Below are 14,299 nucleotides of genomic sequence, written 5' to 3' on the forward strand. Positions count from 1 at the left end.
GGTGTCTTAAGGCATCTTTGCTTACCTAATGGTCACAAACATTTTCTCCTACAATACAAACTTTTATTCTAGAAGTTTTCTAATTCTAGTGTTTACATTGTCTATACCCCATTTTAAGTGGCCATTTGGGTATGGTATAAGATAAGGGTCCAAATTCATTTTATTCCCCCAAGTAAATATCCAGTTGTTTGGACATCAATTGTTTAAAAGACTGTTGTTTACTTGTTGAACTACCTTGGCAACTTTGTCAAATACCAAATGGAGATATATGTGTGGGTCTGTTTTTGGATTCTTTATTCTGTTGGTTGATTAATGTATCTGTGAAACACTTCAAACATACGGTATTGATATGGTGGCTTGAATCAGTCTTGGAATAAGCTAGTGTAATACCTCTGATTTTCTTCTTTTTTAAAAAAATTATTTGGGATTGAATTTTTGAATTTTTGAACTTTAGTATCAGTTTGTAAGTTTCTATCAGGAAATACTGCTGGGTTTTAATTGAAATCATGTTGAATCGGTAGGTCGGTTTGGGGAGAACTGACATTTTAAGTATCTTGAGTCTTTCAATCTATGAACATAATACCTCTCTCCATTGCTTTAGGTCTTCTTTAATTTTTCTCATCAGTGTGTTACAGTTTTTAGTGTACAGGTCTTATATGTATTTTGTTAAATTTATCTCTAAGTATTTTATGTTTTCATGCTATTATAAGTGGTATTTAAAAATTTAGTTTGTTGTTGTTTATCACTCATATATAGAAACACAATTTTAAAAACTGGCCTTGTTTCTTGTGAGCATGCTAAATTCATTTGTCACTTCTACTAGTTATTTCGTAGATTCCCTAGGATTCTATATGTACATAATTATGTTGTCTATGAATAAAGATGATTTTGACTTCTCCTTTCCAAACTGTTTGCTATTGTTTATCTCCCCTCATTGGTCTGGCTAGGATCTTCAGAGCAATGTTGAGTGGGGGTAGCAAGAGTTGCCATCCTTCCCTTTTCCCTAATCTTGGAGGGAAGCATTTATTATTTTTTTCACCATTGTCTATAATATTAAATGTAAGCATTTTTAAAATTTGTTTGTTTTGTTAGATGGGCAAGTTCAGGAAGTTTCCTTATACTCTTAGTATACTGCGTGTTTTTATCTTTAGTGAACATTGATTTTTTTCAAATACTTTTCAACATTCAGATGATCATATAACTTTTCTCCCCCACTCTGTTAATATAGTGAATTTCGCTGATTAATTTTCTAATGTTAAATTAATCTTGTATTTCTGGAATAAACTCCATTTGGTCATGCTATATTATTCTTTTTTTTTGTTTTTGTTTTTTTGAGATGAAGTCTCGCTGTGTCATCAGGTTGGAGTACAGTAACACAATCTCGGCTCACTGCAACCTCCGCTTCCCGGGTTCAAGTGATTCTCTTGCCTCAGTTTCTTAAGTAGCTGGGACTACAGGCACGTGCCACCACGCCCAGCTAATTTTTGTATTTTTAGTAGAGACGAGGTTTCACCATATTGGCCAGGATAATCTCGATCTCTTGACCTCGTGATCTGTCCACCTCAGCATCCCAAATATTAACCTTTTTATGCGTTGCTGGATTCAACTTGCCATTTCATTGAAGATTTTTGTGTCTGTCTGGAGGAATGAATGTCTTTGTCTAATATTCACGAATGTACTCTATAGGCTTGCAGTAGCCCTGAGACAAGAGAGAGTGAAAAGGTGTGAAGAGAATTAACTTTTACACTGTGCTTTTATACTGTATTTTATTGTTTGAGTTTTTGCACAAAGCATGTATTTCTTCTATAATAACTAAAAAGATTTATTTTTTCGAGTAGCCGTAGTGGCAGAGCGTTAGAAACTACTGCAGGTTTCTGTTCAGGGTCTTAAGGAAAATGAAGCCAGCAGCCTGCTGAAACAGCTGGGGCAGGAGCGTGCACAGGAGAGTGTTCCAGGACGCACAGGGAGGCGGGGAGCAGAGAGAGGGCTTGGAGACTCCTTATAGCAGGTTCTAGCTTTGCCTATTTAGACTGGAAATTTCCTAAGAGATAGAAGAACACTTTCTCAAGTTCATGACCTTGACAGAAGTTTATCTGGGGTCAAATACGCAAAGGGTACTCAAGAAAAATTATCAGAAATGTTTAAGAAGGTGATGACTTTCACTAGAATCCCAGACTTGCCCGAAAAGGAGGAGGAAAAAAAATAGTGGAGATTGTCCAATTATATTCGGTCTCGGCCTGGACACCTGCCCTCCTCCTGTCACTTTTGTCATAGCTAATCTCTTTGGCTTTGGCCTGTCCTCTCGCCCTGGTCTTACTCTCCCCTTTCTGGTTTTCTGTGAGCCCCACTAAGACCTCTTTCTCAGCTCTCTTTCGTGGGGCTAGTGAGGCTCTCACCTCATCTCTGTTAAGACTGCACTCTCCCTGCTTCCTCTCCTCCCCTGAAACCTGCTCAAAGTGCACTGCCTCTAAGCGGGGGTCCAAATTCATGTCTCCTCAGCATTTATGGACCCAACTCAATATTTCTGTTTTGAGCTCTTGAATCAGTTGGCCTTGGTTCAAATCCTATTTCCACTTCTTAACTAGTTGCATCATTTGGGCAAAGCTCTTAGTCTTTTAAACCTTAGTTTTCACTTCTAAAAAAATGAAGACAATAACAGTGGCTGCCTCATAGTGCTGTTGTGGGGATTAAAGGAGATTATCTTTGTAAAGCACTTGCCACGGTTACTCACCTGTGGCGAACAGATTGAGAAGGGCTGCTCTTGTTACTCTATGCAGGAGTTGATGTGATTCCCAGCGTGAGATTGAACTATGAATTATGAAGCAGATTTGAGGTATCCTTTCCTCTGACGTTGTTCTCCTCTGAGCCCCATGAGAGGATCTACTGATTATTCTGTTTTCATGCTAGCAGGCAATCTAGAGAAGTCACCAACAACACGAGCTGCTCTATGTAGATGGGGGTGGATTTTCCGGGTGGTCAGGATCCACTCTTCCCTTTTCCTGAGAGTAAAAGGAAGGAGCCCTTGGCCAGGCAGCTGGGGCCCTAGGGCCCTGAGCTTGCTCTGTAGGCACTGGCTGTGTGACCTTGAGCAAGTCACTGTTTGTCCGTGGCCCTGTGAAGGTTCCTCCTCCACAGTAGAGGAGCTGCAGGGTTCCTCTTGCATGTAGAAGCTCATGCTGCCGCCAGGTGGAGAAGGGGAGACCCTACCTTCAGGGCCCTCTCTGCCTGTGGTGGACGCATGGCCCAGACACTGGGTGGTGTGGGAGCCCTGGCCACTGTTCGTTTACGGGACACTTCAAGAAGCCGCCTCTCAATGCTGTGTGAGATGGATATTAAGGGATGTAGAAAGGGTGTTGGGGTGCATGGAGCTGTCTCTCCTCAGCTGTGGTGTCAAGCACTGTCTCAGCTCTCGGGCCACCGTGTCTGGTTTCTGCTCAGGGAACACAGCCTTCCTGAGAGGCGACACCATCTCCTGAGGGTCTGGTGCAGCATCCAGGTTCATGTCTAGGGCTGCCGGGTCCTCAGGGGACAGCTGGAGCTTCTGAGGGTCCAGACCTCAAGCTAGGAATGTTGGACACGCTGGTCCTTACTTGGGAGATGAGGAGTCCAGTTTAATGAGAGTCCAGGTCTCCAGCTCAGGGCACACAAACCTGTGGGTCTCCCTCCCAGAGGCAAAGGCCAATCTTCTGGCCCTTCTCTGTCTTAGTATTTGTCTGCCTGAGCGCACATACCTGCTCTGGCTCCACCCCCACCTTTTTGTCTTCTGTGGCAATTTGGAGATGGGCTTTTGGGTCAAAACAAATGCTTTTTCTCTTCTCCCTCATGCATCCAAACGCCAGACCCCACAGGAAAGCCCCTCTCAGTGGGCCTTTGGGTGTCGGTCACCTTCTCCCTTGCCTCTCCCTGCAGCCTCATAGTGCTCTTAGCCTGCTCTGTCTTGTTCTGTGATGCAGAAGCAAGAGCTCTTCTCCTGTCTCTGGTCCTGAAGTAAGGGCATGCATAAACACCTTTTGAAACATGATACTATCAATTCTCAGTTACCACCTTAGTGGATGTCAGCCATGGTACTGATAATCTACAACCACGTTTAGCAAGAAGTTGTTTTTATTTCATTTTACAAGGCCTCCTATGACTGATTCTGAGACAGAGGGACTCTTTGCCTTCCCTGGGTGGCCACCAAAGGGAGGAGGAGAGAGGAAGATCTATGGGGACTGGGAGGGTGAAAGTGTGTCAGCCTGACCCCACCCCATTCCCTGAGAAAGTCAGGTGGATTATCCACCTAGAGAGCAACCTGAGAGTGGGCTAGGTTCAGGTGTCTCCCCCTCTGCCGGAACGAGGATAAAAACATAGCAGAAGCAAATCCTTCACAAGGGCCATGCTTCAGGCAGAGTCTAGTTTGAAATAATGTCCAGTGTGACCTGTTGGACTATAAGGGGTGTGACTAGAGCCCTGGAACCCTGCAGTTTATGAAGGAGATCTTGCATCCTGTGTTTTGTTGTAAAGGGTTGACCACTGCCACCTTACCCTCTCTCCCACAACTTTCCATTAAATTTCACGGGGAATTGATTCTGTTTGGAAACTTTACAAATATTCACTAATAAGATTGTCGCTGAGTATTGTTCACTACCCCCAGATTGCCATCCTGCAAGGCCCACATGTGCATGTGTACACACACACACACACACACACACACACACATAAACACACATATGTTCACTCTCTGTTCTATCCTTGCTTGGCTGTCTGTGCTGACAGGAGGGAATACTGGAAGGGGTGCTATTCCTGTTCGGCTTTGGAAGGTGGGCACAAAGGACCCTTGTTTCCTCTCTCTATTAGGAAAAGTCAGCTTCCATTTTTTACAGCAATAACTTTAGGCCTTGAGCCTTGTTAGGCAGCCAAGCTGGTGTTATTATTGGCTAATTGCAGGGTAATAGTGTTGCTATCATTATTGTTAGGAGGATTATTATCAGGCAGCTAAATGGCCAGAAGGTGTGGAGTGGGAAAAGCAACCTGGGGGCTTGGGTCACAAGGGCAGCTTTCCTGTTTTGTCTCCTGCTTTGCTCGGAAGGCAGTTTCCAGTCCAGCACTGCACTTGGAGTCCAGAGGTGTTGTATTGGAAGGCAGGTCTTATCAAAAGTTCCCTGCTGTGAGCTCTGTTTTCAGCAGCAAGGGGAGGAAGATAGCCAGGGATAATGGGGCACAGGTCCTGCCTTTGAGCCACTCCTACACTTCTGAAGAGGCAGCGTGCATTCATTCAACAACCATTTATGTGCCAGATTCCGTTCTCAACACTAATACAAAAGGGTGGCTAAGCCCTCTGGCTACTGGGAAGCAGGTAAGTGAAGGTGCAGAGTATAGTGAGACAGATGCTATCTTGGGAAGAGTATCTCAGGAACAAGGGACTCAGATTAGGAGGATAAGGGAGACTTCCTTGATGAAGAACCCTCAAAGCTGAAACCTGAAACCTGAAAGATGAAGAGTTAGCCAAGGGAAAGGGAGTGTTTAAGTAGAGGTGCCGTATCTACTGTGACCAGAGCAGTGCTGGGCACATAAGTAGGTGCACCATAAATGGTTGCCATAAATGGTCAAATGAAAGAAAAGGAGATTGACAAGAGCATGAGAAAGTACAATCTGGTGGAGCTTGGAGAGAGATGTGGCAGGACAGGTGGGCGGGGCAAGATCAGGACGAGAGAGCACTTCTGCTTAGAGGTGCCCAAGGTAGAGTGGCCACCTTGTTCCTGTTTGCCTGGAACTTTCCTGGTTTTGAAACTGAAAGTCCCACATCCTGAGAACCCAATAAGCCCAGGCAAATGGAAAAGATTGGTCATCCTATGGCTGCATTGCCTTCCCAGATTTGGACTCCATGCTGCAGCTTTGAGCAGTGGACTATTAGACACAATGGCAAGAATGCTTGCTTACCTAGCAGGCAGGGCATAGCTGAGCCTGCTGGGTGGCCCCCCGTATCCTTTCTCCTTTTCTTTCACAGAAGTAGAAATTTAGATGAGCACATGGCCAGCCCCCAAAGATGACATTTCCCAGCCTCCCTTGAAAATAACTGTGGCCATGAAACTAAACTCTGGTCAGAGGGATATGAGTTGTGGTATCTTGCTCCTGATTGTGCTGTTAAAAGGCAGAACTCCTGAGAGTGGGTTCAGGCTCTGATGAAAACAATATGAGGAAGTTTAAAAAACTCTCCAAACTCAAGACCTGACCCAGACCTTTTAAATAAGAATCTCAGAGTCAGGGAAAGGGCTAATTTTTTTAAAGAAAGATTTCAGGCAGTAGTGGTTAAAAGGATGGACTCTGCAGTGGCCTGCCTGGCTTCCAGTCCTGGTTCTAGCTATGTGACCTTGTGCAAGTAACTTAACCTTCTGTGCTTCAGTTTTCTTATCTATAAAATGTGTGTTAACTGAACCTTCTTGATGGAGTTATTTTGAAGATTAGTGTGCTCAGAACAGTACCTGTCATATACATGCTTAATTCATTAATGTGCTCAGTAAATGTTGCAAGATGGTAACATATATCTATATCTATAATTAAGATACAGAGCACCTCTACTTAAACACTCCCTTCCCCTTGGCTAACTCTTCATCTTTCAGGTTTCAGGTTTCAGCTTTGAGGGATCTTCATCAAGGAAGTCTCCCTTATCCTCCTAATCTGAGTCCCTTGTTCCTGAGATGCTCTTCCCAAGATAGCATCTGTCTCACTATACTCTGCACCTTCACTTACCTGCTTCCCAACAGCCAGAGGTCTTGGTCACCCTTTTGTATTAGTGTTGAAAACATAATAATTCTGTATCTATAATTAAGATATAGAACATTTCCATCATCACAAATTTCCCTCATGTTGTCCTCATTTGGACACATCCACTTCTCTCCTGTAACACTCTGTTCAACCCCCAAGCAATTACCAATCTGTTCCCCATTTCTGTATTTCAAGAATGTTATATAAATGGAATCTTTTCAAGAGTATTACATAAATGGAATCATACAATATACAAATCATACAGTCCTTGAGGATTTTTTTTTTTTTTTTACTCAGTATAATTCTCTAGAGATTCACATGGGTCATTGCATGTACTGATAGTTCATTCCTTTTCATTGTTGAGTAGTACTCCACGACATGAATGTATCATGGTTTGCCACCCATTGAAGGGCACCTGGATTGTTTGCATTTTTTGGCTATTACAAATAAAGCTGCTATAAATGTTTGCATACAGGTTTTTGTGTGAACATGAGATTTCATTTCTCTGGGATAAATGATCAGGTTTGTAATTGCTGGGATGTATGGGAATTGCTTGTTTGGTTCTTTAAAAACTGTCAAACTGTTTTCCAGAGTGGCTGTGCCATTTTACATTCCCATTAGCAATATATGAATGCTCTAGTTTCTCTGGGTCCTTGCCAGCATTTAGTGTTGCCACTAAGTTTTCTTGAAGCCATTCTGATTGGTGTTGAGTAATATCTCCTTGTGGCTTAAATTTGTATTTCCCTAATGTTGAATTTCATTTTGTGTGCTTATTTGCCATTCAGTGAAAGTCTTGTCATGTTTTTGCCCATTTTCTAATGCAATTGTTGTTCTTTCGTTGTTGGTTCTGAGAGTCCATTATGTATTCTAGATCCTAGTCCTATGATGAATATGTGGTCTGCAAATAATTTTTCCCGGTCTGTTGCTTGTCTTCTCATCCTCCTTAACAAGGTCTTTTGCAGTACAAAGTTTTTAATTTTGATGAAGTCCAGTAGATTTCTCCTTATATGGATTATGCTTTTGATGTCAAATCTAAGACCGCTTTACCTACCGTTTATCTTGAAGATTTCCCCTATTGTTTTCCTAAAAGTTTTATAGTTTTATATTTTATAGTCAATTAAGTCTGTGATCTATTTTGAGTTGATTTTTGTGCAAAATATAAGACTTAGATCAAGATTTTTTTTTTTTTTTGCGTATGTATGTACAATCACTTCAGCACCATTTGTTGAAAAGGCCAACTTTCTTCCACTGAATTATTTTTGACTCTATGTCAGAAACTAGTTGAGATCCAATTTATCTTTTTTTTGTTTTGCTTTGTTATTGCTTGTGCTTTTTGTTTCTGTTATGGGTTGAATTGCATTCTCCAAAAAAGATATGTTAAAGTCCTAACTCCCAGTACCTCCAAATGTGAGTGTATTTGCAGATAATGTGCTTTAAAATTTTTCTTTTGAGACTTCCTCTTCAATCCATGAATTATTTAGATTTATATTGTTTAGTTAATAAGTGTTTGGATAGATCCTGTTATCTTTCCTTTGTTTATGTTCAGTTTATTTATTTTAGTCAGAGAACATACTCTGCATGGTTTAAGTTATTTACAACTTATTGAGGTTTATTTTATATTCCAGAATATGATCTGTTTTGGTATATGTCCTGTGGGCACTTGAACAGAATATTTATTCTGCTTTTGTTAGGCAGAATATCTTATAAATATCAATTAGATCCTGTTGGTTGATGGTACTGTTGAGTTCTTTCATATCCTTGATAATATTCTTGCTAATTGTTCTATTGACTGTGAGAAAGGAATATTGGAGTCCCTAACTATAGTTGTGGATTTGTCTATCTAATATTTTAGTTCCATCTGTCTTTCATTCACATATTTTGCAATTCTTTTGTCTGGTGCATAAACATTAGGAATGTCTTCTTATTAAAGTATTGTTTCTTCTTGGTGAATTGGTTTTTTAAAATTATACAATGTCTCTCTCTGTCTCATAATTTTTTTTTGCTTTGAAGTATACTTTATCTGGTGTTAATCTAGCCACTGACATTTGAGATGAGTTTTTGTAGATAGCATATAGTTGGTTCATGTTTTAAAATATACTCTGTCAGTCTCTGCCTTTTAATTGGTATATTTAGACCATTTATATTTAACATAATTATTGATATATTAGGGCTTAAGTTGCCATTAAAATTTTTGTTTTCTAATTATTCTCTTTTTTCCATTTATGTTTTTCTCCTACTGTCCTGTTGGTTACTTGAACATTGTTAAGAATCCATTTTGATTTGTGTAATGTGTCTTTTAGTAAATGTTCTTGTATAGCATTTTTAGTGCTGCTGAGTATTTTATTACATATACATAATTTATTACAGTCTATTGCTATCATTGTTTTATCAGTTGAAGAATCCTTACCTCTTTATATTCCTTTACTCTCTCTCATTTATAGTATAATTTCTTACATATTTCATCTAAATACATTTAGAATCACATCAGACAGTGTTAGAATTTTTGCCTCAACCATCGAACATAATTTATAGGAAATTCAAGAGAAGGAAAGTCTATTGTATTAACTCATTTTTAAAAAATTATCATGTTTTTTTCCTCCTTCCTAATGTTTCAAGTTGTCTTCTTTCATCAGTTTCTTTCTGTTTAGAGAACTTACTTTAGCCATTCTTTTAGGGTAGGCCTGCTGGAAACACATTCTTAGTTTTTCTTCATCTGAGAATGTTTTCATTTTCTCTTCATTACTGAAGGATATTTTTACTGGGCATTGAATTCTGCATCAACAGTTATTTGCTTTCAGCACTTTGCCACTCCCTGCTAGCCTCCATAGTTTCTGATGAGAAATCTTCTGTCCTTCAAACTTTTGTTTTTTCCCTAAAGCTAAAGCATTGCTTCTCTTTAGCTGCTTTCAGGTTTTTCTTTGTAGTTTTCAGAATTCTGACTCTAGTATGTCTGGGTATGAATTTCTTTGAGTTTGTTCTATTTAGGGTTTGCTCAGCTTCCTGAATCTGTGAGTTTATGTCTTTTGCCAAATTTGGGGAATTTTTATTCCTTATTTCTTTGAGTTCTTTTTCAGCAATCCTTATTTTCCTTTCCTTCTGAACCCCAGTAACTTGACTGTTAGATCTTTTGTTAGAGTCTCCTTGATCCTGAGACTTGGTTCATTTTATTCTTCTTCAGTCTATTGTTCAGTTCCCTTTATTATTCAGATTGGGTAATTTTTACTGTCTTCTCTTCCAGTTCACTGGTTCTTTCCTCTGGCCTTTTATTCTGCTGTTAAGTGTATCCATTGAGTTTTTTATTTTGGTTATTCTATTTCTTAGTTCTAAAACTTCCATTTAAAGATCCAGAAACTGATGGATGTGGGTCTGATCGCAATTCAGTGATGACTTGTTTATCCCCCACTTCCCTTCACCCTCATGTAGAAAGAGGAGCTGGGACTGTGGCAGGCAGCACGGAGCAGAAGGGAGACAAGTGAGACAGAAGGCCTCATCTCTATATATTATACATACATAACCCCAGGGAAGACACAGAGACTTGTACTTGCACTGTTCGTGTTGCTGCTGCCTCTGGGCCCTCCCAGCACATGCATGGTCTCTTCACCACTGCCCTTGAGTTCCGTGTCTCCTTCCCCTGCCCCTAGTTGTTGTCTTGGCTGCTCTCCCATAGTTGGTTATTTTTAATTTGGAGCAGTGGGCATGCATGGGGAGGGGAGGGGGTTCTTCCCAGACTCAGGTCCCAGCTGTTTATTCCATGTCCTCTTCTCCAATAAAACAAGCAAGTTGGGCTTGGTTATTAAATAAATAAATAAATAAATAAAACTTCCATTTAGTTCTTCTGGTTTTTTAATTTCTTTGTTGAAACTGTCTAATTCTTCATCTATTTAGCATGTTCTTAGTTGTTCATTTAAGCATGTTTATTGTGGCTGCTTTGAAATCTTTGTCAGATAATTTTAACAACTTTGTCATTTAGGTATTGGTATCTATCAATCGTCTTTTTTTCATTCACTTTGATGACTTCCTTGTTCTTGGCACAATGAGTGATTTTTAAAATAAAAATCTGGACGTTTTGGTATTACTATGAGATTCTGGATATTGTTTAAATCTTCTGCTTTGGCTGCCTTCTTCTGACATTGCCCTTGCAGGGGAAAGGGTGTGGATGCTACCTTGTTGTTGCCAGGTAAGGGTGGAAGTCTGGGCTCCCCACATGGTCTCCACTGGCACCAAGTGGGTCAGGCACTTGTTACCTCCTGGTGGGGATGAAATCCTGGCTTCTTTCTTGGATTTCCCTGATTCCACCTAACTACTGGGGGAGGGGGCAGTTGGGGCACCTCATTATAGCCTGGTGAGTGTGAAGGTCTAGGCCTCCCACTCAGCTTTTGCTGATGTGGCTGTGGGTGAAACCATAGTTTTTTCTGTGTGTTGGGATGAAATAGAGTGATTATTCTCTGTAAGTTTTCTGTCTTGCTAGGCTGCCCCTTTCCTGATGATGTGGCTACAGATATGAGGCTTTTGTTCAGTCTTTAAAAATCTGAGCCTTTCCAGATTCCTGCCTTTTTCTGCCCCAAGTCTGGAATATAGGAGACAAATAGAAACCCTAGAGAAATCCTCATCATGTCTTTCATTGGGTCCTGAGGTCCTTGTTGGTGTGCCTTCTTCTCTACCCTTCAGAGTCTTCTTATATTTGTGAAGAAGGGAAAAGTGTATCTACTTCATCTTTCCAGATGTGGAATATCTACATGTGGAATATTGATTTCACAATATTTATTTGATTGCCCCTGGGGGTGACAGGAAGTTGATTTCCTGCCTCTCTCTCTCTCTCTCTTTCTCTCTCTTTTCTGAAACCATCAGAAACTCTTGCCCTAGAGTCTGGGCAGAGGCTAGTGGCAGGACAGCTCCACTGTGGGAAGTGGGGCTGACTTGGTAAGTGGGTTCATCTGGCATTGAGTTTCCCCTGGTGAGGGCAATAGCACGATGTGAAATATAAGGAGCTCACCATGTGAAAACCCATTTAGAGGAGTTTTAATGACAAGTGCTAGGGATACTGTTCTTAGGGAGAATGATTTCAAAGGGCACCTAAGAGTTTTTTAGCCTAGTCCATGACTGCCTGAGAGTCCTTTACCACTGGAGTTCTGGGAAGTGAGTAGAGAGGACCAAAGGGAGGATAGGACCTGGATCTTGTCCTCAGGAAAATTTCTGGCCATCAGGAAAGATTGACATACCTCCTGAACACAGGTAGAGACATCAAATTAGAAGAGACAATTGACATAATAGATGCTGTTGTTTGGACAACAAACAATACATGGGAGGCTGGGAAGACAGGCGTGATTAGATTAGGAAAGTCATCAGAGAAGGTTTCTGGGGGTGCCTCTGTGGCAGGTTCACAAGACGAGAAAGCCAGGGAGGGGAGGGGAAGTGAAAACCATAAGGAGAGGTGCTGTTTGCTCGTAAGCACACCCACGCCACACTGCAGAGTTGGCATTCACAGCATAAATGCCACTGGGGGTGATATCAAGGCCTGTGACAAGCAGCAGTTTGTAGTTTTGCTGAGATGTGGGTCTGAATCACCTCCACCCCAGTGCTGGTGTACTGAAATGAGCCAATTAGGGAGTGATTCTGGCTGGAATACTCAGTATTCTCATCACAATGCAGTTTTGTTGGTCTTCTTTGTGCCTTACAAAGAAACTTACAAAGGAAGAGAGAGAAAAAAAAAAGGAATAGAAACTTTGTGTAGCTAAAAAAGATTAAAGGATTGCCAAGTGGCATTGCCTTTAGTGAAATTGAAGACATCTAAGAAAATGATTATTCTTTTTTTTTTTTTTTTTTGACACGGAATCTTGCTCAGTCGCCCAGGCTGGAGTGCAGTGGGCAGATCTCAGCTCACTGCAAGCTCCGCCTCCCGGGTTTACGCCATTCTCCTGCCTCAGCCTCCCGAGTAGCTGGGACTACAGGCGCCCACCAACTCACCTGGCTAGTTTTTTGTATTTTTTAGTAGAGACGGGGTTTCATCGTGTTAGCCAGGATGGTCTTGATCTCCCGACCTTGTGATCCGCCCGTCTCGGCCTCCCAAAGTGCTGGGATTACAAGCTTGAGCCGCCGCGCCTGGCCATGATTATTCTTAACTAGAAAACAACTGTATTGTATAAAAAAGAGGGGAGGTTGAATTTGGCAGTTGCTTAGTACAACAGTTTTAGGGGCCTATCATAACCTCTGTACAGAAATAGAAAAGAAGGATGGGCCAAGTGTTCATTCAAGTACTCAGCTAGTGAAATACTTGTGTTTTATGGAGCAAATTCTATACTATGGATATATTTGGGATTTGGGATTTGGGAAACTCTTGGGTCACATACTTTGGCAATGTCAAGGATCCATGAAATTCAAATGTCTGCCCCTACCTCCCCACCTCCAAAATTGTGAGCTAGGTTGGGTCTTCTTAATTTGGGACCCAAGAGCCTAGCACGGTACCTGGGAGAGAGTCAGCTCTCAACAGAAGTCTGTTAAATGAACGGATAAATGAGTGAACACATAGATGACTGGCTGGCTGGTTGAATGGATGGATGGATGGATGAATGAAAAAGGCTGGCATAACTCTGAATGTGGAGTCAGAAGACCAGCCAAGGGGAGTCCTCAAGGCTGGGGCCTGTGCATTTTTGGGGCATTTTCGTTCTCTGGGATTCACACAAAGAAAGGACTCACTAAATGTTTGCTAAAGTAATGATATCCTCAATTATCTGAACCTTGGTTTCCCCATTGTTAATATGGATCATCACCACTCCCCTCCAGACAGACTAAGTGGATTAAATGAGCTTCTTGTGTGAGGAGCTCTTTTATACTGTAAAGTGCTGCACCAGTGTCAGCCATCGTGAACGGTGCCAATGACCATTATTTCAAGGTCAAGAGTCGGGGTAGTGGGATGGTAAACGGACAAGAAGTCAGTGTGTGCATAGGAAGGTGAGCAGGGCAGCCTGACTGGCACAGAGGAGCAGGAGAGCTGCCTGGGAGGGCACAGCAGGGGGCTGGCAGACAGAGGCTGGGCCTGGATTCTCAATGTGCTCCTCTCCTATGGCCCTGGCCAGCCATGAAACCTGTCTCCAGGAACCCTGGGAAGCCAGGCAGGAGGAGCCTCTTCCTAACCACATAAAAGCAGCTCAGCCAGGGTACCTGAAGCAGCCCATCTGATGCTGGCATTGTTGTGAGATTTCTCACAGATGACACTGTCAATTAAAGGTCTCCCCTCTGTACCCCTACAAACCCAGTCCCACCACTCCCTGGGGAACAGCAATTGAGACTGCGACAAACCTCCCACCCAAGATCTTTCTGTGGATAATGTGCCCATGCTAATTACCCATGTTCATTAGTTAAACTCAAATTACATGAGCAAGACTTGCAAGATTAGCACTTTGGGAGTTTTCAAGTCATTTACCTGGTGTCTGATTTTGCTGGGAGAAAAGGATTTCTTGCTCCCAGGCAAACTGAACCTACAAATTAGGCCAGTGGCTCCCTCCTATAAAGTGGGAACCCAGGATCACAGGTTGGTGAACTGCATCTCAGCTAAGAG

Source organism: Rhinopithecus roxellana, chromosome 10 (assembly GCF_007565055.1).
Source record: "Rhinopithecus roxellana isolate Shanxi Qingling chromosome 10, ASM756505v1, whole genome shotgun sequence".
In the NCBI taxonomy this organism is placed as follows: domain Eukaryota; kingdom Metazoa; phylum Chordata; class Mammalia; order Primates; family Cercopithecidae; genus Rhinopithecus; species Rhinopithecus roxellana.